Raw genomic sequence first — 16990 nt, 5'->3', positions numbered from 1 at the left:
ATCCAAGTCACAGAAAGTTGAATCAGTTCATCTGGACAGTTCTTTGATACACCATGTGGTTCAACCTGGACACATCGCCAGTAATGAACCAGGGGTCATCAGGTGTTGTGGGTCTTAACATCAGATGCCTGAGCGACCCAGCCGGGGGTGATCAAGCCCCGACTATCCACAGTTTTCACGTGACGTAACATTCATATTCGAACGCCCACCTGGCGGGCAAAACACTTCCCAAACGACAGCATTATTGACCCATCCAGAATGAAAATAAATATAACTGTCTGTACTTTTGTAAGCTTTCATCCTGGCGGCAGTGTAAGGAGAGGGATTCTCCACAAGATATATGTAAACATCACAAAATTGGAGCTCTGGCAGGGACTTCACTGTTTTTAGAGACTGAAATACTGCGGCGGGTGCTATATATGGGTCACAAGTGCCCAAAACTTGTAGTTTGTTAATATATCGTTGTATTTCTTCTGACGTAAGGTGATCCAAATAGTCATTGCTTGAAACAGCTGGAAAATGAACAGGTCTGAACTGCTGCTCTATGGAGTTTCCACTGTTGGCCACCATGCTGGAACTTTGTTTTGCCTGCCAGGGCTCCGTGTCAGTCACGTGACTGAAATTGTTTAGGTAGCGCATTATGCCACACGTCACCCCTCTTCTCCCAGAGCCAACTGGAAGCGTTTTCAGTGGCTTCCAAGGTGTTTCTAATGGCTCTTCTTTGCAGCCCACAAATCCCCAAGAGTCCCAGAGCCCGGTGAAGAAACTGGCGTGGTAAGCCCCTGGAGCCCACTTCAACCGGCTCACACTGGACCTTCCACCCATTTTTTTCCGACACTCAGCTACCAGATCTGCGTACATGGCTCTCTTCCTTTCTTGTGCCTCATCCATCCGATCTTCTCAGGGAACATTTAGTTCCAAGCAAAACCCCTTACTTGGTTGCCACGGACATCAGGACCATGTCTGGCCTAAGTGTGGTAGCTGTGATGATGTTCAGGAACCTCAGTTGTCTCCCTAGGTCAACCAAGAACTGTCAGTCCCTTGCTGTTGCGAACAGCCCACCCTAGGCCTTTGGCTGGAGCTGGGGCTCTCCCCTGCTTGAACAAAAGCAATGGTGCATTTTGTTGGGTTTTGCTGCTTGCTATAGCTGATCCTAGTGCAGATGGTGTCTGCTACTGCCTGCAGAACTTGGTCATGGCACCAACAATGCCACCCCTCTCCCAAGGCCTTTGGACAGCAGCTCAGGATGTGCTCCAAGGATCCCCTTTTCTGGCAGATTTGGCAAACAGGTGAGTCCGCCTCGCCCCAACTGAACAGGTTAGAAGGGCTCAGGAGGATATCGTACACTGACTGAACCAAAAATGGAGCCAAAATCGGTTTGATTCCATCATCCAGAGTTCTGCTCAGGTGATATTTCGGCCGGTTGTATAATCCCACTTGGTCAAGTCCTCTGCTTGCACATACCCACCATTCTGCTGTAGTGAGCTTCATCCACTTTCACTTCTAGGTTCCACCTCTCCTTTCTTCGGGCTCTACCGTCGGGGTCTTGAGTTGCTCCTGAGTCCAGCCAAACCAGTTGCCACAGTACCCAAAAGGATGCTTAGCCGCAACCTTGCCCCAGCCCTCTCAACTGCCTCCTGCACGTGCCACTTATTTCCTTTTCTGACCTCAATACCCACAGAGGAGACCTTGGTGTCAGCAGAATCTCGGCAAAACAGGACTGCTCAGGCTCAGGTGACCTTGAACTACTTTGCCAGACCGCTGAGAGGGATCTCTAGCTTTGTGTTATGCCCATAAAGAGTGATGCTGCTTAAGTTCCATGGCATGCTCAGGCACCTGCACTGGAACTGGTTGATCTTCCTTTCGAAGCCCTACACGATAGTGATTGGAACTTTGTAGTTTAGTGGTGGCCAGAGTCGAGGCAGGATTCCATTTTGATATATCCAGGCCTTGAATTTTCCAGGAAGCTCTGACTTGTCCACTAGAGGGACAAGTGCTGAGGTCATTACTGGTTGCCTGGCGCACCGCTGGTGAAGATGTTACCCGGGCTCTTGACTGGCTTTTCAGTCACAGATGGAAACTGGGTGCCTCCCAAAGAGCAGCTGAACTGGTCAGATACTCTTCCTTTCCTGAGGACCATAGACCCTGATTTTGTGGGATTGAAGCTCATTCTTTCCAATGTAATGAGCTGTTCAAGTACCTTCATGGAGCCACCTGCATCCGGGCACTGATGTAATTGTTGCCATTAGGTCATCCATGAACACTCTGATCGGAGGTTGTCGGATGCCAGATTTGGACTGGAGACATCTTCACTCCACTTCCACAGACTTCACAAGCATATTCATGACCGGCACAAACGGGGACAAAGAAATTGTGCAGCCAGTGATGATATCCTTTTCTAGCATTTGACAAGCTGATGTCGAGGTCCCAGAGGATATTCTCAGGGTAAAGTTGTTGTAATAGTCGAGTATGAGGTTTTGGTTCTTCTCTGGGATATGATGTCTGATCAGGGCCAATTCTACCAGCTTGTGTGGGATTGATAAGTAGGCGTTAGCAAGGTCCAACCACAGCACTGCCAGGTCTCCCTTGCTTTCTCGTGCCTCTCAGATCAGTTGGGTTACCACACATGTGTGCTCAATGCATCCTGGAACACCAGGGACTCCTCCATTCTGCACCAAGGTGTCTTTGTATGAGTTCTTCAGGAGAAATCCTGTGAGGTGATTGGCAAAAATCTTGAAGAAGATCTTACATTCCACACGGAGGAGTGAGATCATCCTAAATTGCTCGATGTTGCTTGCGTTCTCCTCCTTAGGAATCCACACGCCTTCTGCATATCGCCGCTGCTGTGACATATTTCCCCTCTTCCGGATCACCCCGTAGATCTTCAAAAGGCATTCCAGAAACCTGGGGCACCTTTTGATGACTTTGTACAGCACTCCACTCTGGCCTGGGGCCGAAGATGTTCTGGCCGATTTGATAGCCTCCTTGATCTCTTTTAGTGTGGGTTCATTGATGTTGAACAGGGTGCTGGGTTTAGGTGGGGATATAAGGGTTATGCAGTGGCCAAGCTCTTGCTCCCTCACGCTGTCACTGTAGGAGTTGATAATGTGGCAGTTGACCTCTTCCTCAGGGCATGACAGATGACCACTGTGTTTCTGTGCCGGCAGATTCTTCATAAATCCAAATGGATTTGCAATAAAGGCACTGCACTTACGGGCCTTTTCCTTGCCCCTCTCCCTGTGCCACTCAGTGTGCTAAAGGGTGATTAGTCTTTCCCTTACCATGCCTCAAAATGCTGACAAGGCTGCTGCCTTTTTCTCACTTGCCTTCCTGTACTGGCTCTTTAGTGTCCTCAGCTCTTGTCTTAGTTGGGCGATGTTAACTTCCATTCGGTTTGGATTTGCAGTAGTGTTGGTGGTCCATTGTTCCTTGATGCCAGACCTCTCTGAAGCGATGCTCATTATTAAGGTGCTCATTGTCTGAACCTCTGGTCTTCCCCACACTTAGCTGTTGCTTCAAGGACTGCATCCACATCATCATCGAACTGGCGCCACTCTGACTCGGTTGGCAGCAGGCCACAAAACCAGACGATCTGCTGATGGTCTACTTTGGGGTGTAGCTCGTTTATGGAGAGAAACGTTTCATAACTCATCCAAGTGTTTCTTCGGTCTCAACTGACTGCAGGTATCACTGCCCTTATAAACAGCACAGTGGCATAATGACTGAAAACAACAATTGCTTTCATATGCAAATTACCTTGACCATTAACCAGAGTTGCAATGGCCATGTGTGCTATTCGCAGAGGATTGGGGAATAGTTGCAATCACAATCACATCATTGTAAGATGGTGACAGATGCACTCTTAGCCCCCCCCCCACCTCATTTCAGGGATGGTTGTTCCCTCTTAATATAGATGGCCTCTTTGACTCCATTCAAACTAGCATTCCCTATCAAGGATTTGCACATCCTCATCCTTGAAAGAGTGGCCACTAGACTGTAGATGGGTATAGACTGTAGAGTACTTGCCTTATGTGTTAGCTCTTCTGTGTTGTGCCATCCTCTTTGCCAGCATCTGCTTGGTTTCCCCGATGTACAAACCCCAATTCCAATGAAGTTGGGATGTTGTGTAAAGCATAAATAAAAACAGAATGCAATGATTTGCAAATCCTTTTGCAAATCCTTGTATTCAATTGAATACACTACAAAAGCAAGATATTTAATGTTCAAACTGATAAACTTTATTGTTTTTTGCAAATTTTCACTCATTTTGAATTTGATGCCTGCAACACGTTCCAAAAAAAAAGCTGGGACAAGGGCATGTTTACCACTGTGTTACATCACCTTTCCTTTTAACAACACTCAGTAAGCATTTGGGAACTGAGGACACTAATTGTTGAAGCTTTGTAGGTGGAATTCTTTTCCATTCTTGCTTGATATACCACTTCAGTTGCTCAACAGTCCGGGGTCTCGGTTGTCGTATTTTGTGCTTCATAATGCACCACAAATTTTCAACGGGAGACAGGTCTGGACTGCAGGCAGGCCAGTCTAGTACTGGCCACTCTTTTACTACAAAGCCACGTTGCTATAACACGTGCAGAATGTGGCTTGGCATTGTCTTGCTGAAATAAGCAGGGACATCCCTGAAAAAGACGTCGCTTAGATGGCAGCATATGTTGCTCCAAACCCTGTATGTAGGTACATACAGCATACAGCATTAATGGTGCCTTCACAGATGTGCAAGTTACCCATGCCATGGGCAGTAACACACCCCCATACCATCACAGATGCTGGCTTTTGAACTTTGCACTGATAACAATCTGGATGGTCCTTTTCTTCTTTGGCCTGGAGGACACGATGTCCATGAATTCCAAAAACAATTTGAAATGTAGATGACTCGTCAGGCCACAGCACACTTTTCCACTTTGTGTCAGTCCATCTCAGATGAGCTGACGCAATTGCAAGCTTCCTTGCAATTGTACATTGAGGAACGTTGTTCTTAATTGTTGGACTATTTGCTCACGCAGTTGTTCACAAAGTGGTGAACCTCGCCCCATCCTTGCTTGTGAACGACTGAACCTTTCGGGGATGCTCCTTTTATACCCAATCATGACACTCACCTGTTTCCAATTAACCTGTTCACCTGTGGAACGTTCCAAACAGGTGTTTTTTGAGCATTCCTCAACTTTCCCAGTCTTTTGTTGCCCCTGCCCCAGCTTCTTTGGAACGTGTTGCAGGCATCAATATCAAAATGAGTTAATATTTGCAACAAAAAAAAAAAAGTTTATCAGTTTGCACATTAAATATCTTGTCTTTGTAGTGTATTCAATTGAATATAGGTCAAAAAGGATTTGCAAATCCTTGTATTCTGTTTTTATTCACATTTAACACAATGTCCCAACTTCATTGGAATTGGGGTTTGTACAAGTCAGAGCAATCCTCCTGGCACTTAACAGCCCAAACTTACAGTTAAGTCCATAAATATTTGGACAGTGACACAATATTTGTAATTTTGCCCCTGTACACCACCACAGTGGATTTGAAATGAAGTAACTAATATGTGATTGAAGTGTGGACTTTCAGCTTTAATTTAAGGGGTTGGACAAAAATATTGCATTAACCGTTCAGGAATTACAGCCAGTTTTATACATGGTCACCCCATTTTCAGAGGATCAAAAGTAATTGGACACTTGACTAAGAAGTGATTTCATGGGCAAGTAAGACCTTTTCCATCATTATTCCACAACAAATTAAGCAGATAAAAGGTCTGGAGTTCATTCCAAGTATTTACATTTGCATTTGGTAGCTGTTCATCGGAACTCTCAACATGAAGTCCATAGAGGTGTCAATACAAGTGATGGAGGCCATCATTAGGCTGAAAAAGCAAAGGAAATCTATCAGACGGATAGTAAACACTTCAGGAGTGGCCAAATCAATATTTTGGTACATTCTTAAAAAGAAAGAATGCACTGGCAAGCTCAGCAACACCAAAAGGCATGGAAGACCACGGAGCACATCTACAGTGGATGATGGCAGAATTCTTTCCCTAGTGAAGACAAACACATTCACAACATGTAGTGAAGTCAAAAACACTCTTGAGAGGTAGGGGTATCATTGTCCAAGTCTACAATCAAGAGATGCCTGCATGAAAATAAATACAGGGGGTTTATGACAAGGTGAAAACCACTGGTGTCACTTAAGAACAGGAAGGCCAGACTATGTTTAAAAACATCTAAAAACCTACCCAGTTCTGGAACAAGGTTCTTTGGACAGATGAAGCATTGATTAACTTGTACCAGAAGGATGGGAAGAGGGAAAGTGTAGAGAACAAAAGGAACAGCTCATGATTCTCAGCACACCATATCATCTGTCAGACATGGTGGAGGTAGTGTTATGGGATGGGCATGTATGGTTGCCAATGGAACTTGGTCAGTGGTGTTTATTGATGATGTGACTACTGACAGAAGTAGCAGGATCGATTGTGATGTTTATAAGGATATATCATTTGCTCAGATTTAGCCAAATGTCACAAAACTGAGAGGACGGCGCTTAACACTGCAGATGAATAATGACACAAAACAAGCTGAGAAAGCAACCCAAGAGTCTCTCAAGGCAGAAAAGTGGAATATTCATCAGTGAACAAGTCAGTCACCTGGCCTCAACCCAATTGAGCATGCTTTTCACTTGCTGAAGATCAAACTAATGGCCAAAAGACCCACAAACAACCAGCAGCTGAAGGCAGCTGCCGTTAAGTCTTGGCAGAGCATTTCAAAGGAGGAAACTCAGAATTTGAAGATGTCGATGGGTTCCAGACTTCAGACAGTCATTGACTGCAAAGGATTCTCCTCCAAACATTAAATATAATTGCTATAATAATAGTTATGTTTGTTTGTCCAATTATTTTTGAGCCTCTGAAAATGGGATGACCCTGTATATCCATGGCTGTAATTCCTGAACATTTAATGCCATATTTTTATCCAACCCCTTAAATTAAAGCTGAAAGTCTACTCTTCAATCACATCTCAAATACTTCATGCCAGATCCACTGTGGTGTTGTACAGGGGCAAAATTACAAATATTGTGTAACTGTCCAAACATGGACCTAACTGTATATTGCCCTGTTTGTGCTGGGGGACCCGATCCTTGGGGTGGGCCAATTTCTGGTGCAGCTTGTTTTGGGGTTTGAAAGCAACTGAAACGCGGTGTATGGAAAAGACGTGTCTCAGCTGTTCCAACACTCCTGCCACACACAGCTGGTTTATTACACTGGTTTATTACATTACATTACAGTCATTTAGCGGACACTTTAAGCGACTTACAATATGTGCATTTAACGTAGGAAATCAGGAGAACTACTAGTCATCAGAGGTCATAAGTGCATCTAAACGAGCATTAAGAGCAAAACCAGTGCTAAAGTAAAAGCGCAAGAAAGATATTTTTTTCTTTTTTAAATGAGTGATATACTCATTATACTTAGGCAGCTGGTTGTCCTTCTCCTCTCTTTGATCGGCTGGTGCAATGTTTGGGCGTCTTCATTGCTTTGCCTGTCGCCATCTTACAATGCCGTGATTGCAACTGTTCCCCAATCTTCTGTGAATAGTACACATTGCCATTGTAACTCTAGTTGATCGCCACAGTAATTTGCAAATGGAACCGATCATTGTTTTTGGTTGTTATGCCACTGTGCTGTTTATAAGGGTGGGGATACCTGCAGTCCGTTGAGAGTGAAGAGGTCAGATGAGTGGTGAAACGTTTCTCTCAATAAACGTTGTGTCCAGATGAACTGATTCAACTTTCTATGATTTCCGTACCTGGATTATTGAGCACGCATAAAGACATTCACGTCCAAGCTTCCAAGCTAAGTCCCCTCTTCAATTGATGTTAGACATCGTCGAGTGATATACATCTGCTTTGTGCCCCACTAACAGATGTTGGTTAGGATTCGTCACTAAGAAAACACATTAAAAAATGAATCAGTTGGACATCCGGTTATGCGATGTAGGTAGAGGACGCACGGCTGAGGGCTCCAGGTCTCCTTTTTGACGAAACTTGTTTTACCTAGCTTTTCCTTTGAGACTTTGACAAATAAGGCCTCGTAAGACTTACTTTAGCGATATCTTGCGAAATGAGCCACTGTAAATGCGCCAAACCAGCAAGAAGCGTCGACAAAACTCCAGCTAATGCTAACCGTGCATATGCTAACGTTTCCAAAAACACAGCCGAGAAGCTAGCAGCGTTTGCTAACTACCCTTCGACAACGACAGAAACCGGAGATACCACATGTTACGGCTCGCCCACCCCGCACCGTGGCCTGCCCACCCCGCACCGGCAGCCAATCAGCTCGTCAGGGCCAGGCTTAGCTGTCAGGGCTGGGCTTAAGTTTGGTGGTCTCCCAGCGCCCGTTGTTAGTTCGTGCCGTAACGTCAGTAGGAAGCTGCATTGCGCTGGGCCGGGAACCACGAGCTGAAGTACCAAGGAGCAGTTGTAAGGGTTTATCAAGACCTCAGCACGGCACTCGCTAAAAAGCGAGCCGCATTTAATGGCATCAAACAATCTCTGTACCAAAAGAACGTGCGGTTCCACCTACTGTACCCGGCCCGGCTGCGCGTGATTTACAGAGACGACTCGCACACCTTTGATTCCCCTGATGAAGCTCAGAAGTTTTTCGATCAAAAGATAGCTTAAAAAGTGGGCTAGCAAAACGGCTGTTTTGAACCACACTGGTTGGAGACTTGATTACCTGGACTGCTTTGAAAATGGGTAGGGCTATGTTTACTGTTTGAACTCACCCCCTCAACAGCCCTGGGACTGAAGGTATGGTCACGCTCGCTGTATTATTGCTGGGCTACGTTAACTCATTTCTGTTCACCTTACTCATTATAGTGACGTCGCCTACCCCCTTTTTCTTCTTTTTTTTCCTCTCTCTTTTCTTTTCTTTTTTGTATTGCCATCAAAGGTGGTGCTTTCATACGTATATTGATTGTTCACCTGGCCTACAGATGTTGTTCGGTTCAATCTTTAATTTGTTTCTTTCCTTGAGTATGACAAGCTCTTAATATTTCATTGCTGGGAGCCTTCTTTGCTGAAACAGAGCCAGGTTGTATTACCGGAAGGACTGGGAATAGGGCTATGTAGCCTTCAGCTTGCCTCAGAGAGAGGAACAAGTATAGGCTTAGTGTTAGTTTCGTTCATGTTTGGGATGAGGGACAGGGTTATGGGAAGGGGCACCCCTAGTTTTTTTTTACAATGTGTATTTTCTTTTGTTTTCCTTAGAGAGGTTATTCATTAGGCTGTGCATTCTATTACAACCACTTATTTATCTTGTCACTGGCATCACTGTTACTCTACCATTCCTGGCTAAATATGGAAAATAGAACTAGTAAGGCTGGTGTACGGTTTATCAGCTGGAATGTAAAAGGTTTAAACGGGCCTGTAAAAAGAGCTGGAATATTCAATCACCTTAAATATTTAAATTGTGAAAATGCATTTCTTCAAGAAACTCCCCTGTTGGTTAAAGATCAAGTCAGACTAAGAAAAGGTTGGGTGGGCCATGTGTTTCACTCAAATTTAAATTCCAGAACACGTGGAACAGCTATATTGATACATAAAAAAATTCAGTTCAGTGCATCCACTGTTATTTCAGATCCACAGGGACGCTATGTTATGGTGTCTGGGTTCCTTTTCCACAAACCTGTCATTTTGGTTAATGTTTACGCCCCAAATTGGGATGATGATAAATTTATAGAAAGAGTCACATCATTAATACCAGATTTGAACTCACAACAATTGATCTTTGGTGGTGATCTGAACTGTGCAATTGATCCAGTACTAGACCGTTCTAATCCTAAATCCACAACCCCTTCAAAAATGGCCAAATTACTGTCACTCTTTATGGATCAGATAGGAGGTGTCGACCCCTGGCATTCCTTATTTCCACAAAATCAGTCCTTCTCCTTCTTTTCCCCAGTTCATCAATCTTAATAGTAGAATAGACTATTTCTTCATTGATAGAACGTTTCTCCGCTATGTCACTAAAACTGAATATATGACTATAATTGAATCAGATCATGCCCCTGTGTTACTAAATATCACATTTCCTCTTAACAATTTGGGACGCTCTCCTTGGAAACTAGACAAAACTTTATTGGCTGATAAAGCTTTTTGTGTATTGATATCTAAAAAAATTGATGACTATATCGAATTCAATAAAAAAGATCATATTTCCCCATCATTGCTTTGGCAAACATTGAAAGCTGTGATCAGGGGCGAGATTATGTCATATTCAGCTAGATTCAACAAGATGCAAAGGATTAAACAGGAACAGCTCATTAAATCTATAGATACAGTGGATGCTCTGTACTCTACTGCCCCTTCCCCTGAGCTCTTTAAAAGGAAGCGCAACCTCCAAACCCAATATAACGTGTTATCAACTAGAAAGACAGAACGACTCTTACTAAAATCACGTGGATTCGTCTATGAACATGGTGAGAAGGCTGGTCGTCTCTTAGCACACCAGCTTAAGTGCCAAGCAGTTGCTCGACAGATCCCACAAATTAGGAAACCAAATGGGGAGTTAACTATTAACCCAGAAGAAATTAATGAAACATTCGCCTCATATTACTCAAACCTATATACGTCAGAAGCAACAAGTGACAGTATTGATATGGAATTTTTTTTTGATAATCTCCAGGCTCCTTCTATCAATGCAATTCGTAGGACTGAGACTGAACTCCCACTACAACAGACAGAAATCATTAACACAATAATGGCGATGCAAAGTGGTAAAACACCTGGCCCGGATGGGTACCCAATAGAGTTCTTTAAAACATTTTCTAACAAATTATCTATAATTTTACTCGATATGTTTAACAATTCTCTGACTTGTGGGTCGCTGCCACAAACACTGACCAAAGCATCAATTACTCTCCTGCTTAAGTCAGGTAAAGATAACACAGAATGTGGTTCATATAGAGCCATTTCTCTCCTAAACTGTGGTGTGAAGATCCTAGCCAAAGCTCTTGCCCTCCGCTTAGAAACCACAATGCATGAAGTGATATCTGTTGACCAAACCGGCTTCATTTCGGGACGACATTCATTTCACAAATATCCGTCGGCTTTTGAATATTATCCACTCTCCTGCATCCAGTGGGGTACCAGAGGTGGTCATCTCACTGGATGCAGAGAAAGCTTTTGACAGGGTCGAATGGGAATTTTTGTTCACTTGTTTAAAAAAATTTGGGTATGGTCCTAATTTTATTTCATGGGTTAAGCTTTTGTATACTTCACCCAAAGCCTCAGTTGTTACAAATGGTAAACAATCAAAATACTTCCAGCTGTCAAGAGCGACCCGTCAGGGTTGCCCACTCAGTCCACTATTATTTGCTTTAGCTATAGAGCCCTTATCCATTACACTTAAATCGTTACCATCTATAAGTGGAATCCATAGAGGATGAATAGAGCATAGGCTGTCTTTATATGCTGATGATTTATTATTATATGTTTCAGATCCAGTTCTAAGCACACCTCACATTATCCGTGCTTTGGAGAGCTTCGGTACATTCTCTGGGTACAAAGTAAACTTTGGCCAAAGTGAATGTTACCCTGTTAATGACTTGGCTCTGCAAATACAAGATAATGCCTTACCATTCCAAATGTCTAGAAATGGCTTTAAGTATTTGGGCATTAATATCACGAGAGACATGCAAAGTCTTTATCAGGAAAACTTTTCTCCTTTATTTGAGAAAGTCAGAGTAGACCTGAAAAAGTGGAAGTCACTTCACTTGTCCTTGGCAGGAAAAGTGAATTGTATTAAAATGAATGTACTCCCCAAATTCCTTTATTTGTTTCAATGTATCCCACTTTATCTTCCTAAATCATTTTTTAAATCCATTGATAAGGCTTTCATTTCATTCATATGGAGCGATAAGATCCCTAGAATACGTATAGAATTACTACAAAGGCCTAAATTACAGGGTGGCTTAGCTCTTCCAAATCTTTGCTACTACTATTGGGCTGCAAATGTTCAAAAAAATTATGTATTGGCTTCACTCGCCAGATACAGACTGGTGTGACTTTGAGGCTACATCTTGTATCTCATCATCTCTCACAGCCCTGGTCACTTCAAGCTCTCCTCTTTCTATTACACACTTTACTAACAACCCAGTCGTCATCAATACCCTCAAGATATGGTTTCAATTTAGACTGAACTTTGGGTTCAAACATTGTCTTAGCATGAGTCCTATATGCAATAATCACCTTTTTCCCCCAGCTAGATTAGACTCTGCATTCTCTTTTTGGCAAAGACGAGGTATTTCTAAATTTAAAGATATGTACATAAACGGTGTATTTGCAAGCTTTGATGACTTATCACACAAATTTGAGCTCCCTCGGTCTAGCTTATTTCGATATTTTCAAGTGTGCCACTTCCTTCAGAGCCATGACCCCAACTTTCCAAACTTATCTTCAGTCTCAGGTTTAGATGGTATGCTAGAGATCCCTTTTAATTCTAAAGGACTAATTTCAAGGATACATGATTGTATAGCTTCTCTTAAAAACATAACTCTTGCTAAGATTAGGGCAGACTGGGCAGCTGAGCTTGGAGAGGACATGGATGAGGACAACTGGAACTGTGTTTTACAAAAAGTGAATAATAGTACTTCCTGTGCAAGACTAAGTATAATACAATTGAAAGTCCTACATCGTGCTCATTTTTCTAAAGCAAGACTAGCTAAGATTTACTCTAATTCAGACGCAAGTTGTGACAGGTGCCATAACACCCCTGCCAGCTTAACCCATATGTTTTGGTCATGCAACTTACTGGTATATGTTTTTTAAATCACTGTCGGAAGCACTTGATATTGATTTCCAACCCAATGCAGCAGCAGCTATATTTGGAATCACAGGTGGGGAACACTCTATAATGAGGAAAAGCCATAAAACCATCATTGCTTTCACGACAGTGCTTGCTCGCAGAAGAATTTTATTACATTGGAAATCAAAACACCCACCTAAAGTGTCTTATGTTGTTGAGTGATCTCATGCATTTCATACAGTTAGAGAAGATTAAGTACACTCTTAGGGGGTCCAGTGACAAATTTTTCTCCATCTGAGGTCCAATTTTGACATATCTAAGCAAACTAAAAACTTTGCCTGATGACCTAAGATATTTAGTCACCACAGACCACAGTAGGCCTATATAACATTTCACAAATAGAAGTGTTTAAACATATTCAGTTATTTTTCCTTCCCCATACCCTCCCCCTTATATACCAGTTACCAGGGATTGTATATTCTAGGGATATACACTCACCGGCCACTTTATTAGGCACACCTGTCCAACTGCTCGTTAACGCAAATTTCTAATCAGCCAATCACATGGCAGCAACTCAATGCATTTAGGCATGTAGACATGGTCAAGACGATCTGCTGCAGTTCAAACCGAGCATCAGAATGGGGAAGAAAGGTGATTTAAGTGACTTTGAAGTGGCATGGTTGTTGGTGCCAGACGGGCTGGTCTGAGTATTTCAGAAATTGCTGATCTACTGGGATTTTCACGCACAACCATCTCTAGGGTTTACAGGGAATGGTCCAAAAAAGAGAAAATATCCAGTGAGTGGCAGTTCGGTGGGCGAAAATGCCTTGTTGATGCCAGAGGTCAGAGGAGAATGGCCAGACTGGTTCGAGCTGATAGAAAGGCAACAGTAACTCAAATAACCACTCATTACAACCGAGGTATGCAGAAGAGCATCTCTGAACGCACAACACGTCAAACCTTGAGGCAGATGGGCTACAGCAGCAGAAGACCACACCGGGTGCCACTCCTGTCAGCTAAGAACAGGAAACTGAGGCTACAATTCGCACAGGCTCACCAAAATTGGACAATAGAAGATTGGAAAAACGTTGCCTGGTCTGATGAGTCTCGATTTCTGCTGCGACATTCGGATGGTAGGGTCAGAATTTGGCGTCAACAACATGAAAGCATGGATCCATCCTGCCTTGTATCAGCGGTTCAGGCTGATGGTGGTGGTGTAATGGTGTGGGGGATATTTTCTTGGTACACTTTGGGCCCCTTAGTACCAATTGAGCATCGTGTCAACGCCACAGCCTACCTGAGTATTGTTGCTGACCATGTCCATCCCTTTATGACCACAGTGTTCCCATCTTCTGATGGCTACTTTCAGCAGGATAACGCGCCATGTCATAAAGCTCGAATCATCTCAGACTGGTTTCTTGAACATGACAATGAGTTCACTGTACTCAAATGGCCTCCACAGTCACCAGATCTCAATCCAATAGAGCACCTTTGGGATGTGGTGGACCGGGAGAGTCGCATCATGGATGTGCAGCTGACAAATCTGCAGCAACTGCGTGATGCTATCATGTCAATATGGACCAAACTCTCTGAGGAATGTTTCCAGTACCTTGTTGAATCTATGCCACGAAGGATTAAGGCAGTTCTGAAGGCAAAAGGGGGTCCAACCCGGTACTAGCAATGTGTACCTAATAAAGTGGCCAGTGAGTGTATGTACATATTGTGGATATTGTATTTAAATTGTATCGAAATTGTTTCTGCCTTGGACTGATGCAGCATGTATGACTTCAATCGTGAATATGTATGTACACAGTGACATTGAACATGGCTAAATGTGACCTCTTTCACATGTAAATGTATCTATTATTATTACTGTGTATGTGTTATTATCTTATTTTCTTTTTCTGCTTCTCTAGGCGGGTGCACCCCATGTTTTGGTGGGTGGGAAGGGTGGGTGGTTGGGGTGTTGGTGTAAAAGAAAAAAGGAGATAGTCTAATTTCATGCCTATTGTATTTTGCACTTGTTAACATCGCCAAATAAAAAGATCATTCAAAAAAAAAAAAAGAATCAGTTATGTCCATGCCAGTAGCCCCCTGGGATGCCATCTGGGTTCCCAACCGATCAGCCAAGGTGACGTCTGTGAAAGTCAGAGATGAGGTTCTTGTCTAAGGTGTAGATGTAGATCTTGTCTAAGATCTAGCAGGGACCCAACGTCTCTCCTCAGGGCCATAACCCTCCCAGTTGACTAGATATTGCAATCCATCCCATGACGTTGAGCATCCAAAAAATGAATTGCAGTGTAGACAGGGTGGCCACCATCAAGCCAAGGAGTGGGCTGAGTAGTGGGGGGAGAGGCTAGAGGGCGGAGGGCCAACTGGCTTAATCCGGGAAAAGTGAAACGAAGGGTGGACTTGGAGAGTACAGGGCAGTTTTAGCAGTGAGATTGATCACCTTGGCGATAGGAAACAGGCCAATGAACCTAGAACAGCCACACAGTCTGTCCCGGTCGATAACGGAGCCAGAGCTTGTCTGTAGTTAGCTTGCTGTTGATATTGTTCAGTGGTGTGAAGCGGTGTCAAGTGGCTTCTTCTCCAGGTCTGATGGCAATGACTTACAAAGGCCCCAGCAGAGGGAACAGCAACTTCTTCATCCTGGGCAGGGGATAATGGGGGCACTCAAATGGGGAAAGGCCAGTAGTGGAGGAATTGAGGGAGTTACGGGCATTTCCTCTTCGGGCAATATGTCTACTCCAGGTGGTGGGATTAGAAGAACAGACAATGCAGGGCAGTCTCCAGGTCTTGGGTAGCACATTCTGATTGACCGTTGCTCTGCAGGTGCAAGCCTGAGGAGAGACTAGCTGTGGCTCCAAGGAGAGAGCACGAGGCTTCCGGAATTGAAACAAACTGCAGTGCTCGATCTGACACTACATCCAGATGGAAGCCATGGAGTCTGAACATGAGTGACCAGCAACTTGGCTGTTTCCTTAGCCGTAGAAAATTTGGGCAGGGGAATAAAATGCACCGCCTTAGAGATGCGATCTACAATCGTCAGGATAACAGTTTGGCCATCAGATGGTGGTCGGCGAGTTACAAAGTCCAAAAAAATGTGGGACCAGGGGCAGCTGGGGATGGGAAGGGGGCACAAAAACCCAGAGGGGACTTGGGGGTCTTATTCCGGCCATAGAAAGCACAAAGGGCAATGAAGGAGCGAGTATCTTGTACCATGGAGGGCCACCAGAACCGACAACAGATGAAAACCAAAGTACGATGGACTCCTGAATGGCAGGTGAGTTTAGAATTGTGCACCTACTGTAGATCCTGGACCTGGACTGGACTGCTTCAGGGACGAACAGACAATTGGCAGGGCCGTCTCCTGGACTCCTTTGACTGTCACTTCAACTTTACAGTTGGCACAATGCCAATGCCTAATACCTGCCAGTCAGGCAGGTAACATTCTACTGGCATCTGCCAAACCCAGACTCATCCATCAGACTGCCAGACAGAGAAGCGTGATTCGTCACTCCACAGAACATGTTTCCACTGCTTCAGAGTCCAGTGGCAGCGTGCTTTACACCACTCCATCTGATGCTTGGCGTTTTGCTCGGGGATGTAAGGTCTGCATGCAGCTGATTGGCCATGGAATCCCATTCCATGAAGCTCCCGGCGCACAGGTTTTGTGCTGATGTTAATACCAGAAGAAGTTTGAAACTCTGCAGTTATTGAGTTAACAGAGCGTTGGCGACTTTTATGCACTATGCGCCTCAGCAGTTGTTGACCCTGCTATTGTTCCTAAATGCTTCCACTTTTCAATAATACCACTTACAGTTGACCGTGGAATATCTAGCAAGGAAGAAATTTCCCAAACTAACTTATTGCAAAGGTGGCATCCTATCACAGTACCACGCTTGAATTCGCTGAGCTTTTCAGAATGACCCATTCTTTCATAAATTATTGTAAATGCAGACTGCGTGGCTAGCTGCTGGATTTTATACACTTGTGGCAATGGGTCTGAATGAAACACCTCAATTCAATGATTAAGAGGTGTGTCCCAATACTTTTGTACATATAGTGTATTATATACCTCATTTGGCTATATAGACTTGATATGGATGGATTTGGCCCTGGCGGTAGAGGTAGGGGTTGAGGGTTCAGGACCCTACCTAAAACGTTTGCTGGATCAAG

The 16990-nt window shown here is 43.9% G+C and overlaps 1 protein-coding gene across 1 annotated transcript in view; it reads left to right on the top strand.

Moving 5' to 3' along the window:
* The window catches only part of plekhm3 (pleckstrin homology domain containing, family M, member 3), a 135872-nt gene that overhangs the window by 63580 nt on the left and 55302 nt on the right, over positions 1-16990 (top strand). The gene's annotated exons all lie outside the window — the stretch shown is intronic.

The sequence above is a fragment of the Lampris incognitus genome, chromosome 11 (assembly GCF_029633865.1).
Source record: "Lampris incognitus isolate fLamInc1 chromosome 11, fLamInc1.hap2, whole genome shotgun sequence".
NCBI classification, from domain to species: Eukaryota; Metazoa; Chordata; class Actinopteri; order Lampriformes; family Lampridae; genus Lampris; species Lampris incognitus.
Note: the sequence above shows the minus strand (reverse complement) of the source record. Positions and strands in the feature narration are given on the sequence as shown.